General features: G+C 47.9%; 1 long non-coding RNA gene across 1 annotated transcript in view; it reads left to right on the forward strand.

The window, feature by feature from the left end:
- Positions 1-1,308: 1,308 nt before the first annotated feature.
- LOC142847540 (uncharacterized) overlaps positions 1,309-17,582 on the forward strand; it is a 39,572-nt gene continuing 23,298 nt past the window's right edge. The window contains exon 1 of the long non-coding RNA XR_012910251.1: positions 1,309-1,598. This is a non-coding gene — a long non-coding RNA (uncharacterized LOC142847540). The remainder of the gene's footprint in view (positions 1,599-17,582) is intronic.

The raw sequence follows: 17,582 nt of genomic DNA on the forward strand, positions 1-17,582 counted from the left end.
CCTTTTCTTTGTATGATGGCAAAGGAAACACCAAGAAGATGTCATCCCTGAGAAGGGACATTTATGACTCAGGAACCTGGGAGGACAGACAGTGGGGGTGAAGCGGTCCTGGAAGCCAGGGTCAGAAGGGGTCAGCTGCAGAAGGAGCTAGAAGATCTGAGTTTACTTCTCACAGGTCATGGCCTCTCTGTGCCCCTTCCTGGGCCAGAACAACTGGCATAAGTCACAGGTAGTGGCTGTAGAAGCAGACCACCTTTCCTTATCAGAAGGCCGGGGGACAGCCTGTGCTGCCTGCATCACTAAGCTGAAGCCTGGACACCAGCCACAAGCACACGGCTGCAGCCTGTTCCTCCATGGAACTGCCCTTCTGGGATACAGAGTCTGCATCAAGCACTGTAGGCACAGACTGGAGATATAGGTCACCTTGTCACTAGGCCTCAGGCTCCTGCTGTCTTGCCAGCCTCTCTGGCAGCGGCTGCCCACTTGCTGCAGGCAGGCCATCCTCCTGAGGCTCCAAGTACTTTCTAAGGATTCTCCCCAGGACTCTTCCCGGCCCTGTTGCAATGTTCCTGTTGGGCAACCACTGTCTGCTTCCATGAGGGACTCTCTAGAGAAACCTTGGAACAGAAAAAGCCTGCTTGAGGCCAGGCGGAGTCCTATGTACCTCATAGGTGCCTGGAAGCCAAGTGGGGAGTGTGGCAATTCAACAAGAGCAGAAAGTTACACGTGGGGGTGGACGGGTGTATAGAAAAGACGAGGGGTGCACATGGAGTCCCACTGGGTGCACACGGAGTGGACAGGCTGTGCCGAGGGGGAGGGTCACATGTAGTCGTCACGTGACAGTTTAACACCGCCCACACCAGCTGACTGGAAGTGGAGCTGCTCTGACAAAGGCGTCAGAGTCTCTAAGGCGGTTACAGGAACATTGTTAAGACAAGTTTGCAAAGACCCCTGCAGAGTGGGAGGTTTCACCATGGAACTGTCTCCCTCTCTTTCCTGTTGGACAAGGTGGAAGGGGCTGCAGTCTTGGGTACAGCGGACTTTCTTCCCCTCCCACCCTGTGGATGCTCTCTAGGATACAGTAGCCCCCCTCCTCACCTTGGGCTCGTTCTTGTTTATACTGCATTCAGTCAACTGTGGTGTGAAAAATATCGCATGGAAAATTCCAGAAGCAAACTTAGGCTTCAGATCACGTGCCACCCTGAGTGGCAAGATGACATCTCCCAGCTGGGACACAAATCATCTTTTGTGCAGTGCAAGCATTCTGCTCCGACAGCCAGCCTCTGTCAGCCGCAACGTCCGCACCAGACCGCAGACTCTGTATTCTAGTAGCTGTGTTCTGCGCCTGCGCTCCAGCGACCCCGATTTTATTTAACCCGCGGCAGAGTACTGGCAGTGAATATCCGAGAAGTAAATAGCTGGATCGAAATAAACCCGATAAATCCCCTATGCCAACCATGAAAGGAAGAGCCTGTGGGGAGGAAGGATTTCCACGCGAAGTTGATGTATGTCATATGAACTTCGAGAAAAGTGGCGGGTGTTAAGAATTTCTTCCATTTTGAAGAAGAAGAACAGCACGGAGTTGCGAGGATAGGGAGGTAGGAGGAGGTGAATCTGGGAGGAGTTGGAAGAGGGTACACTGTATGAAGTTCTCAGAGTCAATTGGAAACACTTAAGATGCCTTACTTTTGCGGTATGCATGTGTGTGCCCTGCCTGCATGCTTGTCTCTGCACCATGTGTGTTGCGCCAGCCTCTCTGGCAGCGGCTGCCCACTTGCTGCAGGCAGGCCATCCTCCTGAGGCTCCTAGTACTTTCTAAGGATTCTCCCCAGGACTCTTCCCGGCCCTGTTGCAATGTTCCTGTTGGGCAACCACTGTCTGCTTCCATGAGGGACTCTCTAGAGAAACCTTGGAACAGAAAAAGCCTGCTTGAGGCCGGGAGGAGTCCTATGTACCTCATAGGTGCCTGGAAGCCAAGTGGGGAGTGTGGCAATTCAACAAGAGCCGAGGCTGGAAGAGGTCATTGGACCCCCTGGAGCTGGAATCACAGCTGTGGGTCACCATGTAGGTACTGGGAATCGAACCCAGATCCTCTGGGAAGAACAGCAGTGCTCTTAACCTTGGAGCCATCTCCCCAGTCCCTAGTAAGTTTTATATATATAAAGAATTGGTTCTGATGACAAAACACTTACTTCAACTGGGTTTTATCTACATAGCTCTAAGAGGGGAGGAGGTATTTTCCTACTTCCCAGAGCACACGTCATGTTCTGGGTACCAGTTGGTATGCTTGACACTTAACCGGGTCTGGGCTAGAACTCATGGAGGGTCAAGAACCAAACCAGGCTACTTAGAGATGTCCTTTAGCAGCCTGGGGAACAACCACCCTGGTCTGTATCCTGAGTTGCTAGGCTGAGCCATGTGACTCCAACTAAGTGGCATAGCGCTCAGAATCACAGCTTGCTCGCGAAACTGTAAGGAAGTTGTAGTTTGTAGCCATCTGGTCCTGGCAATCAGCAAGGTGGTAGGATTTAACAAGCAAGCATTTTGCTTCCTGGGTGCTGGGATTCTGTGACTAAGACACCACTGCCACCTGGTGGTTGTAATTCCAAACTACAATTTCAGGACAAATAGACCTTCCCTTCCCTTTCCTTCCTTCCCCTCCCCTCCCCCTGTGCCCCCCTCCCTTCCCTGGTCCCCTGTCTCCCTCCTTCCTTTCTTGTATGTGTGTATGAGTACATGCAGCAGCCTATGGGTGGAGGTCAGAGGACAATTTTGATGGCTCCCTTTTCACTTCCTATTCTCTGGTCCCTGCAGCAAACTTCAGGTTCGCTGGGCTTCTGGCCAGTTCTCCTGCTTTAGCTGATGGTGCCACAGGAGCCCTGGAACGGCAGGTGTGCACTATCACACCTGGCTTTACGTGGCTTCTAGGACTCCAGCTCGGCTTACACAGCAGGCATTTTTACCTGTAAAGTCACCTCAACCTCCTAGGGGCTTATTTATCGTATAAAACAAGTAAATAAAATCTACACTCACTGAGAAACATGCTCTGGAGGGGGAATGTGGCCCTCACACTTCAAAATTAAGCATGCTTGTTTTGAGATGTCCCTCAAAGCCCTGCCCTGCCCCCTGACTCGGTGACAGGAAGAGGGAGAACAGAGGAGGCCAACCTTTCCTGCCTCCTGGAACCTGGCTGGCTCCTTAGGGACACTTGGGAGTTTCTATCACCTGGACACAAACAAACCTTTGCTGCTTTTGAAGCACCCTAATCTCTTTCTCCTCCCCTTGTCTTCTCCAACTCTGAAAGCAACCTCACCCTGTGAGTTTAGCTACTCTAACAACTACCTATGGGCTTATCTTCCTTGAGGTGAGATCAGGAAATTTCTCCCTCTGTTTATTTTGCTATTTTGGGTTACCTGCCTAGGCCATAGGTACCCTCTCCTCCTATATCTATACTAACTTACTAAAGTATCTTTTTCAAAGAAAAGGTATGACGATCTACATTTGATCTGTGAGATATGCCCTGATTGGGGGTGGGCTCACTCTACTAGGAGCTCAACTGAAAGGGAGACATTAATAAAATTCCCAGTCGCACAGCATCCCCAGGGGATCACAGCACCCCTTTTACATTAGACTAAGATGACTAAGGTAGTCAGTTGTCTAAGGTGGTTCTTTCTCTTTTGTTTTGTTTGCAATTTTAATGTGTTTTGTTTTGACTTGACACCATTTTTACATGATGCATTTACAGACTTCTAAGGAGAACCTGAGGTTTTCTCAGCCCACGCCTCCATGCTAACACAGGCATGCTGACACGGGCATGCTAACACAGGCATGCTAACACAGGCATGCTAACACAGACATGCTAACACAGGCATGCTAACACAGGCATGCTAACACAGGCATGCTGACACAGGCATGCTAACACAGGCATGCTAACACAGACATGCTAACACAGGCATGCTAACACAGACATGCTGACACAGGCATGCTGACACAGGCATGCTGACACAGGCATGCTAAAACAGGCATGCTAACACAGGCATGCTGACACAGACATGCTGACACAGACATGCTGACACGGGCATGCTGACACAGGCATGCTGACACAGGCATGCTAACACAGACATGCTAACACAGGCATGCTAACACAGGCATGCTGACACAGCCATGCTGACACAGCCATGCTGACACAGCCATGCTGACACAGGCATGCTGACACAGGCATGCTGACACAGGCATGCTGACACAGGCATGCTAACACGGGCATGCTGACACGGGCATGTAACACAGGCATGCTAACACAGGCATGCTGACACAGACATGCTGACACAGGCATGCTGACACAGACATGCTGACACAGACATGCTGACACAGACATGCTGACACAGGCATGCTGACACAGGCATGCTGACACAGCCATGCTGACACAGACATGCTGACACAGCCATGCTGACACAGGCATGCTGACACGGGCATGCTAACACAGACATGCTAACACAGACATGCTGACACAGCCATGCTAACACAGGCATGCTGACACAGGCATGCTGACACGGGCATGCTAACACAGGCATGCTGACACAGACATGCTGACACAGCCATGCTAACACAGGCATGCTAACACAGACATGCTGACACAGACATGCTGACACAGACATGCTAACACAGGCATGCTGACACAGGCATGCTAACACAGGCATGCTAACACAGACATGCTGACACAGGCATGCTGACACGGGCATGCTAACACAGGCATGCTGACACAGGCATGCTGATACAGACATGCTAACACAGGCATGCTGACACAGGCATTTTGACACAGGCATGCTGACACGGGCATGCTGACACAGGCATGCTGACACAGGCATGCTGACACGGGCATGCTGATACAGACATGCTAACACAGGCATGCTGACACGGGCATGCTAACACGGGCATGCTGACACGGGCATGCTGACACAGGCATGCTAACACAGGCATGCTAACACGGGCATGCTGACACGGGCATGCTAACACGGGCATGCTGACACGGGCATGCTGACACGGGCATGCTGACACGGGCATGCTGACACAGGCATGCTAACACAGACATGCTAACACAGACATGCTAACACAGGCATGCTAACACAGGCATGCTGACACAGGCATGCTGACACGGGCATGCTGACACAGGCATGCTGACACAGGCATGCGAACACAGGCATGCTGACACAGGCATGCTAACACAGGCATGCTAACACAGACATGCTAACACAGACATGCTAACACAGGCATGCTGACACAGACATGCTAACACAGGCATGCTGACACAGGCATGCTAACACAGGCATGCTAACACAGACATGCTAACACAGGCATGCTGACACAGGCATGCTAACACAGGCATGCTAACACAGACATGCTAACACAGGCATGCTGACACAGACATGCTGACACAGGCATGCTGACACAGGCATGCGAACACAGGCATGCTGACACAGGCATGCTGACACAGGCATGCTGACACAGACATGCTGACACAGGCATGCTAACACGGGCATGCTAACACAGGCATGCTCACACGGGCATGCTAACACAGACATGCTAACACAGACATGCTGACACAGCCATGCTAACACAGGCATGCTAACACAGGCATGCTGACACGGGCATGCTAACACAGACATGCTAACACAGACATGCTGACACAGCCATGCTAACACAGGCATGCTAACACAGGCATGCTGACACGGGCATGCTAACACAGGCATGCTGACACAGACATGCTGACACAGCCATGCTAACACAGGCATGCTGACACAGGCATGCTGACACGGGCATGCTAACACAGGCATGCTGACACAGGCATGCTGATACAGACATGCTAACACAGGCATGCTGACACAGGCATGCTGACACAGGCATGCTGACACGGGCATGCTGACACAGGCATGCTAACACAGGCATGCTGACACAGGCATGCTGACACAGGCATGCTAACACAGGCATGCTGACACAGGCATGCTGACACAGGCATGCTGACACAGGCATGCTGACACAGGCATGCTAACATAGGCATGCTGACACGGGCATGCTGACACGGGCATGCTAACAGGGGCATGCTGACACGGGCATGCTGACACGGGCATGCTAACACAGGCATGCTAACACAGGCATGCTGACACGGGCATGCTGACACGGGCATGCTAACACAGGCATGCTGACACGTGCATGCTGACACGGGCATGCTGACACGGGCATGCTGACACAGGCATGCTGACACAGGCATGCTAACACAGACATGCTAACACAGACATGCTGACACAGACATGCTAACACAGGCATGCTGACACAGACATGCTAACACAGGCATGCTGACACAGCCATGCTAACACAGGCATGCTGACACAGGCATGTTGACACAGGCATGCTGACACAGGCATGCTGACACAGGCATGCTGACACAGACATGCTGACACAGGCATGCTGACACAGGCATGCTAACACAGACATGCTAACACAGACATGCTAACACAGGCATGCTGACACAGGCATGCTGACACGGGCATGCTGACACGGGCATGCTGACACAGGCATGCTGACACAGGCATGCTAACACAGGCATGCTAACACAGACATGCTAACACAGACATGCTAACACAGGCATGCTGACACAGACATGCTGACACAGGCATGCTGACACAGGCATGCTGACACAGGCATGCTAACACAGACATGCTAACACAGGCATGCTGACACAGGCATGCTAACACAGGCATGCTAACACAGACATGCTGACACAGGCATGCTGACACAGACATGCTGACACAGGCATGCTGACACAGGCATGCTGACACAGGCATGCTAACACAGACATGCTGACACGGGCATGCTGACACAGGCATGCTGACACGGGCATGCTGACACAGGCATGCTAACACAGGCATGCTGACACAGGCATGCTGACACAGGCATGCTGACACAGGCATGCTAACACAGGCATGCTAACACAGACATGCTGACACAGGCATGCTGACACAGACATGCTGACACAGGCATGCTGACACAGGCATGCTGACACAGACATGCTGACACAGGCATGCTGACACAGGCATGCTAACACAGGCATGCTAACACAGACATGCTAACACAGGCATGCTAACACAGGCATGCTGACACGGGCATGCTGACACAGGCATGCTGACACAGGCATGCTGACACAGGCATGCTGACACAGGCATGCTAACACAGGCATGCTGACACAGGCATGCTGACACAGGCATGCTGACACAGACATGCTGACACAGGCATGCTAACACGGGCATGCTAACACAGACATGCTCACACGGGCATGCTAACACAGGCATGCTAACACAGGCATGCTGACACAGGCGTGCTGACACAGGCATGCTGACACAGGCACTAAGGCTTTGAGATTCACAGATCACAGCAGAGACTCAGGATAAACTGCCAAGTTCTAGACAGGCTGCTCCCAGTAAGGAGCTGTTTCATGGCTCTGCTGGGTCCCAATGCCCACTTCTGCCTGGTTTCCCCAGGCCCCTTCTCAGAGATGAACTGCACCCGCCCCATACTCCTTTGTCCCACAGCCTTTGTTTCCCTCTGAATAAGAATATGGAGACTAGATATCTCTATGTTAAGTTTTCCTTTAGCAATGACGGTCATAAAAATCTTAATCCCCCAAACAAGGATGAAGCCTTGGTTTACTTCAGCATTGCCGTCTCTCTCCACAGCTGGGAGAAATGAACCTATCTTCATGAATACTGAGGCCAACTCTCAAAGCTTCCTTTACCAGCTGTAGCAGTATGCATTTGAATATAATTGGTCTCCCATAAGCTCACAGGAAGTGGCACTGTTAGGAGGTGTGGCCTTGTGGGAGAAAATATGTCACTGTGAAGGTGGGCTTTGGGGTCAAATATATGCTCAAGCCATGCATAGTATCTCAGGTTACTTCCTGCTGAGTGTGTTTGTGTGTGTGTATGTGTGTGTGGAGTGTGTGTGTATGTGTGTGTGTTTGTGTGGAGTGTGGGGGGAGTGTGTGTGTGTGTGTGTATGTGTGTGTGGAGTGTGTTTGTGTAGAGTGTGCATATGTGTGTGTGTGTGGAGTATGTTTGTGTGGAGTATGTTTGTGTGGAGTATGTGTGTGTATGTGTGTGTGGCTCAAGATGTAGCTCCCTCTCGAGCACCATGTCTGCTGCACGCCACCACGTCACACCGTGATGAGAATGAACTAAACCTCTGAAGATGTACGCCAGCCCAGAATGCTTTTCCTTATAAGAATTGCTATGGATCATGACGAACAATGAGGGCTGATAATACGCCAAGGACAATGGCACGCAGTTTTGATCCTACGCAATCTGCTGGCTTGGTGGGAGCCTAGCCAGTTTGGATGTTCACCTTCCTAGATATGGACGGAGGGGGGAGGACCTTGGACTTACCACAGGGCAGGGAACCCTGACTGCTCTTTGGACTGGAGAGGGAGGGGGAGAGGAGTGGGGGGAAGGGGAGAGGGGTGGGAGGAGGGGGAGAAGAGTGGGAGGAGGGGGAGAAGAGTGGGAGGAGGGGAAGGGAAAGGGGAGGCTGGGAGGAGGTGGAAATTTGTTTTTTTTTCTTTATTCTTTTATCAATAAAAAAATAATCAAAAAAAAAAAAAGAATTGCTATGGTCATGGGGTCTCTTCACAGCAACAGAAACCCTAACTAAGACAGCAGCTATGGAATACCAGCTCTTTCTGGAAGAGAGCTTCCCATGGGTGTAATGTAACATTCTGCACCCTCACCTCCATGTTCCCTGATTAAAGGAGGTTGTCAGATACCCTTCCATCAAACTCACAGGTTTGGGGAATTATATTGGATACCCAAATGGTGTTCTTCGACCTTTAATAGACAATACTATGAAAATGACCCAACAGGATCTATTTCTCTCTCAAACTGTCGAATAGATGCTGACTTTAACTGACTTCCCTTGCACTTATTCAGGGGCTTTCCATTCGAGACATACCCTGTGCTGAGAATGAAGGAGATGTAGAAACTGGCTGGAACAGCCCCTATTATTCACAGCCTTGGGGCTTCGTGGCTGTGTGAAGTTCTCACTGGAGCCTGAGAGGGTGCCTGGGACCCTAACTGAACATCACAGTGTCCACCTGAGAAGCACCCTGGGGTGGGAAGCATAGCTTCTTGCCTTGCCACCGACCACGCCACTCTGACCCACTGGGGAATTGGGTCGCCTGTTCCTCCTGCCTCAGGATCCCAGGTCAGAAAGTCCCTTATCAAGATTACTAGGTGACTCTTCCATGCCCCTGCAAACTCCCAAGTGTCCAGAGTCACAATGGCATTGATGGGGACCCTCAGGGTGACTCTAGTTACAAGCATTGACTGAGCCCAGGTCTGAAGTCTGGACTAAGTGTGCTCAGAGCTCAGATGTTTTCTTATGACCTAAAAGTGTTTGCCCTGATGCCAGGGGAGCAGCAAGATGGCATTTGAATCACCATTAAACACCGACTCTAAAGAGGGCGATTTTCTGGACGGTTGAACCAGTTACTCCCTTCACGAGTGCTTGAGGCTGTGTGTCCTGTGGATGGGATTAGGATACTCCCAGGTAAGCTCAGAGGCATGGGCCTTGTGTGTTGTGTACCCTTCATTAAGAGTCTATCATGGGGTCAGATCCTGGGAGATTGACCAAGACCAGAACCTGAAGCTGAGAAAATGAACTCCAAGGAAATTCCTGAACTTGAAATGATATCCAAGATCTGAACATGCAGTGGAAACTGGAAAGACAAACAAACAACAAACAAAAAAACAAAAACTAAGATTTACAAGAACAAAGAAAGCATGAAGTGGCCTGTGAGTATACTTAGCATTCAGAGTGGAGGGTCAAGTTTTCAGATGGTCTGTGGAGTGGGCCATGCATACACCCTTGTTCCTTTCTTCCTTTTGAGTAGGGTCCCAGGGAGGAAAGGTTTCTGGTCCAGGAGAGGTCCTATCCTCTTGGCTATCCAGTTTATCTTCAAAGACCTCAAAGGAATGGTACTCAACTTCATATGGAAAAGCAAAAAACCCAGGATAGCCAAAACAATCCTGTACGATACAAGAACTTCTGGAGGTATCACAATCCCTGACTTCAAACTCTACTACAGGGCTACAGTACTGAAAACAGCCTGGTACTGGCATAAGAACAGACAGGAGGACCAATGGAACTGAATAGAAGACCCAGATATCAATCCACACACCTTCGAACACCTGATCTTTGATAAAGAAGCAAAAAATATCAAATAGAAAAAGAAAGTGTATTTAACAAATGGTGCTGGCATAACTGGATATCAACATGTAGAAAAATGAAAATAGACCCATATCTATCACCATGCCCAAAACTCAAGTCCAAATGGATCAAAGACCTCAACATAAAGACAGCCACACTGAACCTTATAGAAAAGAAAGTGGAAAGTACACTTGAACGCATTGGCACAGGGAACCACTTCCTAAATATAATCCCAGCAGCACAGACACTGAGAGAAACAATTAATAAATGGGACCTCCTGAAACTGAAAAGCTTCTGTAAAGCAAAGGACATGGTCAACAAGACAAAATGACACCCGACAGAATGGGAAAAGATCTTCACTAACCCCACATCAGACAGAGGTCTGACCTTCAAAAGATACAAAGAACTCAAGAAATTGGACACCAAAAGATCACATAATCCAATTTTAAAAAAATGGAGTACAGACCTAAATAGAGAACTCTCAACAAAGGAATCTGAAATGGCTGAAAGACACTTAAGGAAATGTTCAACATCCTTAGTCATCAGAGAAATGCAAATCAAAACAACCCTGAGATTCCATCTTATACCTGTAAGAATGGCCAAAATCAAAAACACTGAAGACAACTTATGCTGGAGAGGTTGTGGGGAAAGGGGAACACTTCTGCATTGCTGGTGGGAATGCAAGCTGGTACAGCCCTTTTGGATGTACCAGAGATAGATGTGCTGAAACATATAGAGGCAGACCCATTAGAATAACCTCTGACTTCTCAGTGAAGACTATAAAAGTCAGAAGGGCCTAGACTGATGTTCCACAAACTCTAGGAGACCACAAATGCCGGCTCAGACCACCGTACCAAGCAAAATTATCAAACACAATAAATGGAAAAAGAAAAATATTCCACAACAAAACCAAATTTAAGCAGCATCTATCTACAAATCCAGCTCCACAGAAGGCACTAGAAAGAAAACCCCAGTCTGAAGATATTAACCACATCTGAGAAGACACAGGAGTAAGCAATCCCAGTAAATCAAACGAGGGGAGAAAACCCACACCACGACAGCAAAGCAACAGGAAACAGTGGGCACCACTCACTAATGGTCTCAGTTCCCCCCCCAAAAAAGACGACTAACAGATTGGTTTAGAAGACAGGATCCATCCCTCTACACGCATTAACATCAAGGATAGCCATCACCTCAGGGGAAAGAATGGAGAAAGATGTTCCAAGCAAATGGATTCAAGATGCTAGCGGGTGCAGCCATTTTAATACCCGATAAAATAGTCTTCAAAACAAACCTAATCAGAATAGAAAGAAATACTTTACATGCTCATCAAAGGAAAACAAAAATCTACCAATTCAAAACATCTGTGCACCAAACACCGGGGCCCTCAAGTTCATAAAAGAGAACACTACTGCTGCTAAAATCACACGCCGACCCTCGCACAGTGACCGTGTGACTCCAGTAGCCCACTCTCCTCAACAGAAGGCTCATCCAGACAAAAACTAAACAGAGCTCATTTAGACCGAGCTAGGGAGAACGGCCTTAAGAGTTCTTTCCTGGCAGCTATAGCCAGCTGAAGTCCTCTGAGGAAGTGAAAGGGTTTTCTTTAAGGGTGTGTCCCATTCTAAGCTGACCGCACTCAGTGAAGGGCCGGACACCCAGCGAATTCAGTGGGCTATAAAGAAGGAAAAAAGAATAACGAAAGTTTAACTTCTTCTTTTCCAATTCGAATCCCCTTGATCCCATTATGTTGTCTTATTGCTATTGCTAGAACTTCCAGCACTATATTGAAGAGGTATGGTGAAAGTGGACAGCCTTGTCGTGTTCCTGAATTAAGCGGGATGGCTTTGAGTTTCTCTCCGTTTAATTTGATGTTAGCTGTCGGCTTGCTGTATATAGCTTTTATTATATTTAGGTATGACCCTTGTATCCCTAATCTCTCCAAGACTTTTAACATAAATGGATGTTGAATTTTGTCGAATGCTTTTTCAGCATCTAATGAAATGATCATATGGTTTTTTTCTTTCAGTTTATTTATATGCTGGATTACATTGATAGATTTTCGTATGTTGAACCAGCCCTGCATCTCAGGAATGAAGCCTACTTGATCATAATGGATAATTTTTCGGATGTGTTCTTGGATTCGGTTTGCCAGTATTTTGTTGAGGATTTTTGCATCGATATTCATGAGTGAGATCGGCCTGTAATTCTCTTTCCTGGTTGAGTCTTTGTGTGGTTTTGGTATCAGAGTAACTGTAGCTTCATAAAAGGAATTTGGTAATGACCCTTCTGTTTCTATATTGTGAAATACATTAAGGAGTATAGGTATTAGGTCTTCTTGGAAGTTCTGGTAGAATTCCGCATTGAAACCATCTGGTCCTGGGCTTTTTTTGGTAGGGAGGTTTTTGATAACCTCTTCTAATTCTTCGCGACTAACAGGTCTATTTAGATTGTTCACCTGGTCCTGATTTAACTTTGGTAAATGATATTTATCTAAGAAAGTATCCATTTCCTTTACATTTTCCAGTTTTGTGGCATATAGGCTTTTGTAGTAAGATCTAATGATTCTCTGAATTTCCTCTGTGTCTGTGGTTATGTCCCCCTTTTCATTTCTGATCTTATTAATTTGCAAATTCTCTCTCTGCCGTTTGATTAGTTCTTCGTTATTCGCAGATGATATGATAGTGTACATAAGCGACCCCCAAAACTCCACCAAAGAACTTTTACAGCTAATAAACAGCTTTAGTAATGTGGCAGGATACAAGATCAACTCCAAAAAATCAGTTGCCCTCTTATACACAAAGGATATGGAAGCAGAGAGGGAAATCAGAGAAGCTTCTCCATTCACGATAGCCACAAACAGCATAAAATATCTTGGGGTAAATCTAACCAAGGAAGTGAAAGATCTATTTGACAAGAACTTTAAGGCATTGAAGAAAGAAATTGATGAGGTTCCAAAAAAATGGATGGACATCCCTTGCTCTTGGATTGGGAGGATCAACATAGTAAAAATGGCAATTCTACCAAAGGCAATTTATAGATTCAATGCAATCCCCATCAAGATCCCATCAAAATTCTTCACAGATCTGGAGAGGACAATAATCAACTTTATATGGAAAAACAAAAAACCCAGGATAGCCAAAACAATCCTATACAATAAAGGATCTTCTGGAGGCATTACCATCCCTGACTTCAAACTCTATTACAGAGCTACAGTAATGAAAACAGGGTGGTACTGGCATAAAAACAGAGAAGTCGACCAATGGAATCGTTTAGAAGACCCGGATTTTATCCCACAAACCTATGAACAACTCATTTTCGATAAAGGAGCTAAAAGTGTACAATGGAAGAAAGAAAGCATCTTCAACAAATGGTGCTGGCACAACTGGATGTCAACCTGTAGAAGAATGAAAATAGACCCATATCTATCACCGTGCACAAAACTCAAGTCCAAATGGATTAAAGACCTCATTATCAGCCCGAAAACACTGAACCTGATAGAAGAGAAAGTGGGAAATACCCTACAACAGATGGGCACAGGTGATCGCTTCTTAGGTATAACCCCAGAAGCACAGGCATTAAGGGCAACATTGAATAAATGGGACCTACTAAAACTGAGAAGCTTCTGTAAAGCAAAGGACACTGTCACTAAGACACAAAGGCAACCTACTGACTGGGAGAAGATCTTCACCAACCCCGCAACAGACAAAGGTCTGATCTCCAAAATATATAGAGAACTCAAGAAACTAGACTTTAAAATGCTAATTAACCCAATTAAAAAATGGGGCACTGAACTGAACAGAGAATTCTCAACAGAAGAACTTCAAATGGCCAAAAGATACTTAAGGTCGTGCTCAATTTCCTTAGCAATCAGGGAAATGCAAATCAAAACAACTTTGAGATACCATCTTACACCTGTCAGAATGGCTAAAGTCAAAAACAACAAGGATAGCCTTTGCTGGAGAGGCTGTGGAGGAAGGGGTACCCTCATCCATTGCTGGTGGGAATGCAATCTTGTGCAACCACTGTGGAAGTCAGTGTTTCGGTTTCTCAGGAAATTCGGGATCAACCTACCCCTGGACCCAGCAATACCACTCTTGGGAATTTACCCAAGAGATGCTCTATCACATATCAAAAGCATTTGTTCAACTATGTTCATAGCAGTATTATTTGTAATAGCCAGAACCTGGAAACAACCTAGATGCCCTTCAATGGAAGAATGGATGAAGAAAGTATGGAATATATACACACTAGAGTACTACGCTGCGGTAAAAAACAATGACTTCTCGAATTTTGCATGCAAATGGATGGAAATAGAAAACACTATCCTGAGTGAGGTATCCCAGACCCAAAAAGAAGAACATGGGATGTACTCACTCATAATTGGTTTCTAGCCATAAATAGGGGTCACGGAGTCTACAATTGGCGAACCTAAAGAAGCTAAGTAAGAAGGTGAACACAAGGAAAAATATATCGTTATCCTCTTGGATAAGGGAAGTAGACAAAATTGCCGGGGAGTAAATTGGGATCTTGGGGGTGGGGTGGGATGGGGGTAAGGGGAGATGGGGAGAGAAAAGGGAGAAGGGAAGGAGGGGGGACTTGGGGAAACAGGAGGATCGGGATAAAGGATGGTTGGATAGGGGAGCACGGAACCACAATTCTTAGTTAAGGGACCCACTTTAGGGTGGGCAGGAGAATTGACCCTAGAGGGGCTCCCAGGTGCCCAAGCTGAGGTCCCCAGTTAGTTCCTTGGACAGCTGAGGATAGGGAACCTGAAATGACCCCATCCTAGCGCAATACTGACGAATATCTTGCATATCATCCTAGTACTTTCATCTGGCGATGGATGGAGATAGAGACAGAGACCCACACTGGAGCAATGGACTGAGCTCCCAAGGTCCCAATGAGGAGCAGAAGGAGGGAGAACATGAGCAAAGAAGTCGGGACCACGAGGGGTGCACCCACCCACTGAGACAGTGGAGCTGATCTAGTGGGAGCTCACCAAGGCCAGCTGGACTATTACCAAAAAAAGCATGGGATAAAACTGAACTCTCTGATCATGACGAACAATGAGGGCTGATGAGACGCCAAGGACAATGGCACGCAGTTTTGATCCTACGCAATCTGCTGGCTTGGTGGGAGCCTAGCCAGTTTGGATGTTCACCTTCCTAGATATGGACGGAGGGGGGAGGACCTAGGACTTACCACAGGGCAGGGAACCCTGACTGCTCTTTGGACTGGAGAGGGAGGGGGAGAGGAGTGGGGGGAAGGGGAGAGGGGTGGGAGGAGGGGGAGAAGAGTGGGAGGAGGGGGAGAAGAGTGGGAGGAGGGGGAGGGAAAAGGGAGGCTGGGAGGAGGTGGAAATTTGCTTTTTTTTCTTTATTCTTCTTTTATCAATAAAAAAAAGATAAAAAAAAGAAGGAAAAAAGAGTGTTGAGGGTGAGGCGGGATCTTAGGTGAGTCAAGAGGCATAGCATGATGTGAATATAATCAAACCATGCTGCATGCATATATCAGATTCTCCAAACATTAATTATTTAAAAAGACCTCCCTCCAGTGGAAAGGAAGACAAGAAGATGAAAGGGCTGGCCAGCCCTGACAAGATGAACCAAGGTTTTCCCGGGGAGGTGGGAGCAAAAACACAATTGCTGGGACATTTGAAAAGAAAGGGCAGATGTCAAAGAGGCAGACATCAGAATCAGAAAGAGCAAAGGGACACTTAGGGTCATTTGGAGAGGAAGTAAGAACATTTGAAAGGAATTGGCCTTCTCCGAAGCTTAGCCTGCGAGGGTGGTGCATGTCCTGGGGTCATAATGCATCCAATAAGCGGTGTCCTGGCCTGGATTTAAGGCCACAGAATGGACCATTGCCAGCCAGCACTGCAGCAGTACACAGCGCACAGTACACAGTATACAGTGTACAGCGGCAGAAACCAGAAACCCCTTTAATCCTCCTTCATGCTGGCCATGAAACAAGGGACAGCTTGTAGGGAAAGACTGTGTGGGTACCGTGAACATTACAGGGTGGCTGGGAGGTTGGCTTGGCATTTCTGTTCAGGCATTGCAGGCATTTTGGTACGGTAAGGAGGGCATAGCCAGGAGACCATGGAGTCCCTGCCCAAGGCATGCAGTACCCCTAGGAGAGGAACACCTCTGTGGTCCAGTGTGGTCAGCATTCCAGGCAGCAAAGACAAGCAACTCAAGCCCAAGTAGGTGGCCAGCACCACCCTAGCCTCTGAGCTGGCTTCCTCCCTGACAGTGCAATGCCTTCCGAACAGAAGAAGGCAGTGGGAAGAACCAGGGAAAGGATGGGGGATCTCGATGACTCAGAAGTTGTGGCTCCTGGATGCACTCCAGTGAAGCTGTGCCTCCTGTTACTTTACTCTCAGAAGTCACAATGCAGGGGAGGAGGCTGGGCTGTTAAAGCAATCTGGGCTCTTTCCTTAGAGGGCTTTGTGAAAAATTCTGGGAGGGGACTGTAGGTCTGGGGTCAGTTAGGAGGGAGTGTTAGGAGATGATGTTTCTTCATGCCTGGATTTCAAACCCAGCTGCACTTGCAGGCCTCAGGACCCAATCAGCCTTTCCAGTTTCTCATTCTGTGGTGAACTGGTAGGTCCCGCCATGTAGATGGGGAAGGGAATACTTCTTTCAGAACATTAGGAGGCTGCTGGAGTATGCCGGCTATCCCACAGGTAGGAGGTTCAAGGGTGAGCTTGCTGAGGCGAGAATGTGTTGCTCCATGGAACAGGAGTTACTTTCTGATTATGTGGGCCTGGCACTACTGTCTTGTCTTCCTGCCGTTCCCAGGGACATACTTACAGGCATGGTGTCCTGGCCTCACTGAAGATGGAACCAACACTGTTGCATCAATTGTGTAAGGTGACCTGGTACATTTGCCCTGAAGATTCAGTTAGGTTCTCCCTCTCTGCCAAAGCCTTGGAAAGAAAAGGCAACAGAAATCACACTAAATATTGAAGGAGAAAGTAAATAAGCCCTATTGATGACCTTTGACCTCCTGCTGTATTAAGACCCCAGGGGTATTGAGGTCTCAGGCTTAGCTTATGACCCCACTCTGTGTCTAACCAAAAAGAGTCCCTTTGTTTTAAGTTTCTATTGATGTGATGAAATGCCATGTCCAAGGTAACTCACAAAAGAAAGAATTTAATTTCAGTTTACAACTTCAGAGCATTAGAACTACAAGGGCAGAGCAAAGGCATGGTGGCAGGAAGAGCTAAGAGCTCACATATTTATTGGCTAGTGGGAGGCGGGGGGGGGCATATATGAGAACTGGAAATAACATGGGCTTTTGAAACTTTAAAGCCAGCACCCAAG

The sequence above is a fragment of the Microtus pennsylvanicus genome, chromosome 4 (assembly GCF_037038515.1).
Source record: "Microtus pennsylvanicus isolate mMicPen1 chromosome 4, mMicPen1.hap1, whole genome shotgun sequence".
Classification (NCBI taxonomy): domain Eukaryota; kingdom Metazoa; phylum Chordata; class Mammalia; order Rodentia; family Cricetidae; genus Microtus; species Microtus pennsylvanicus.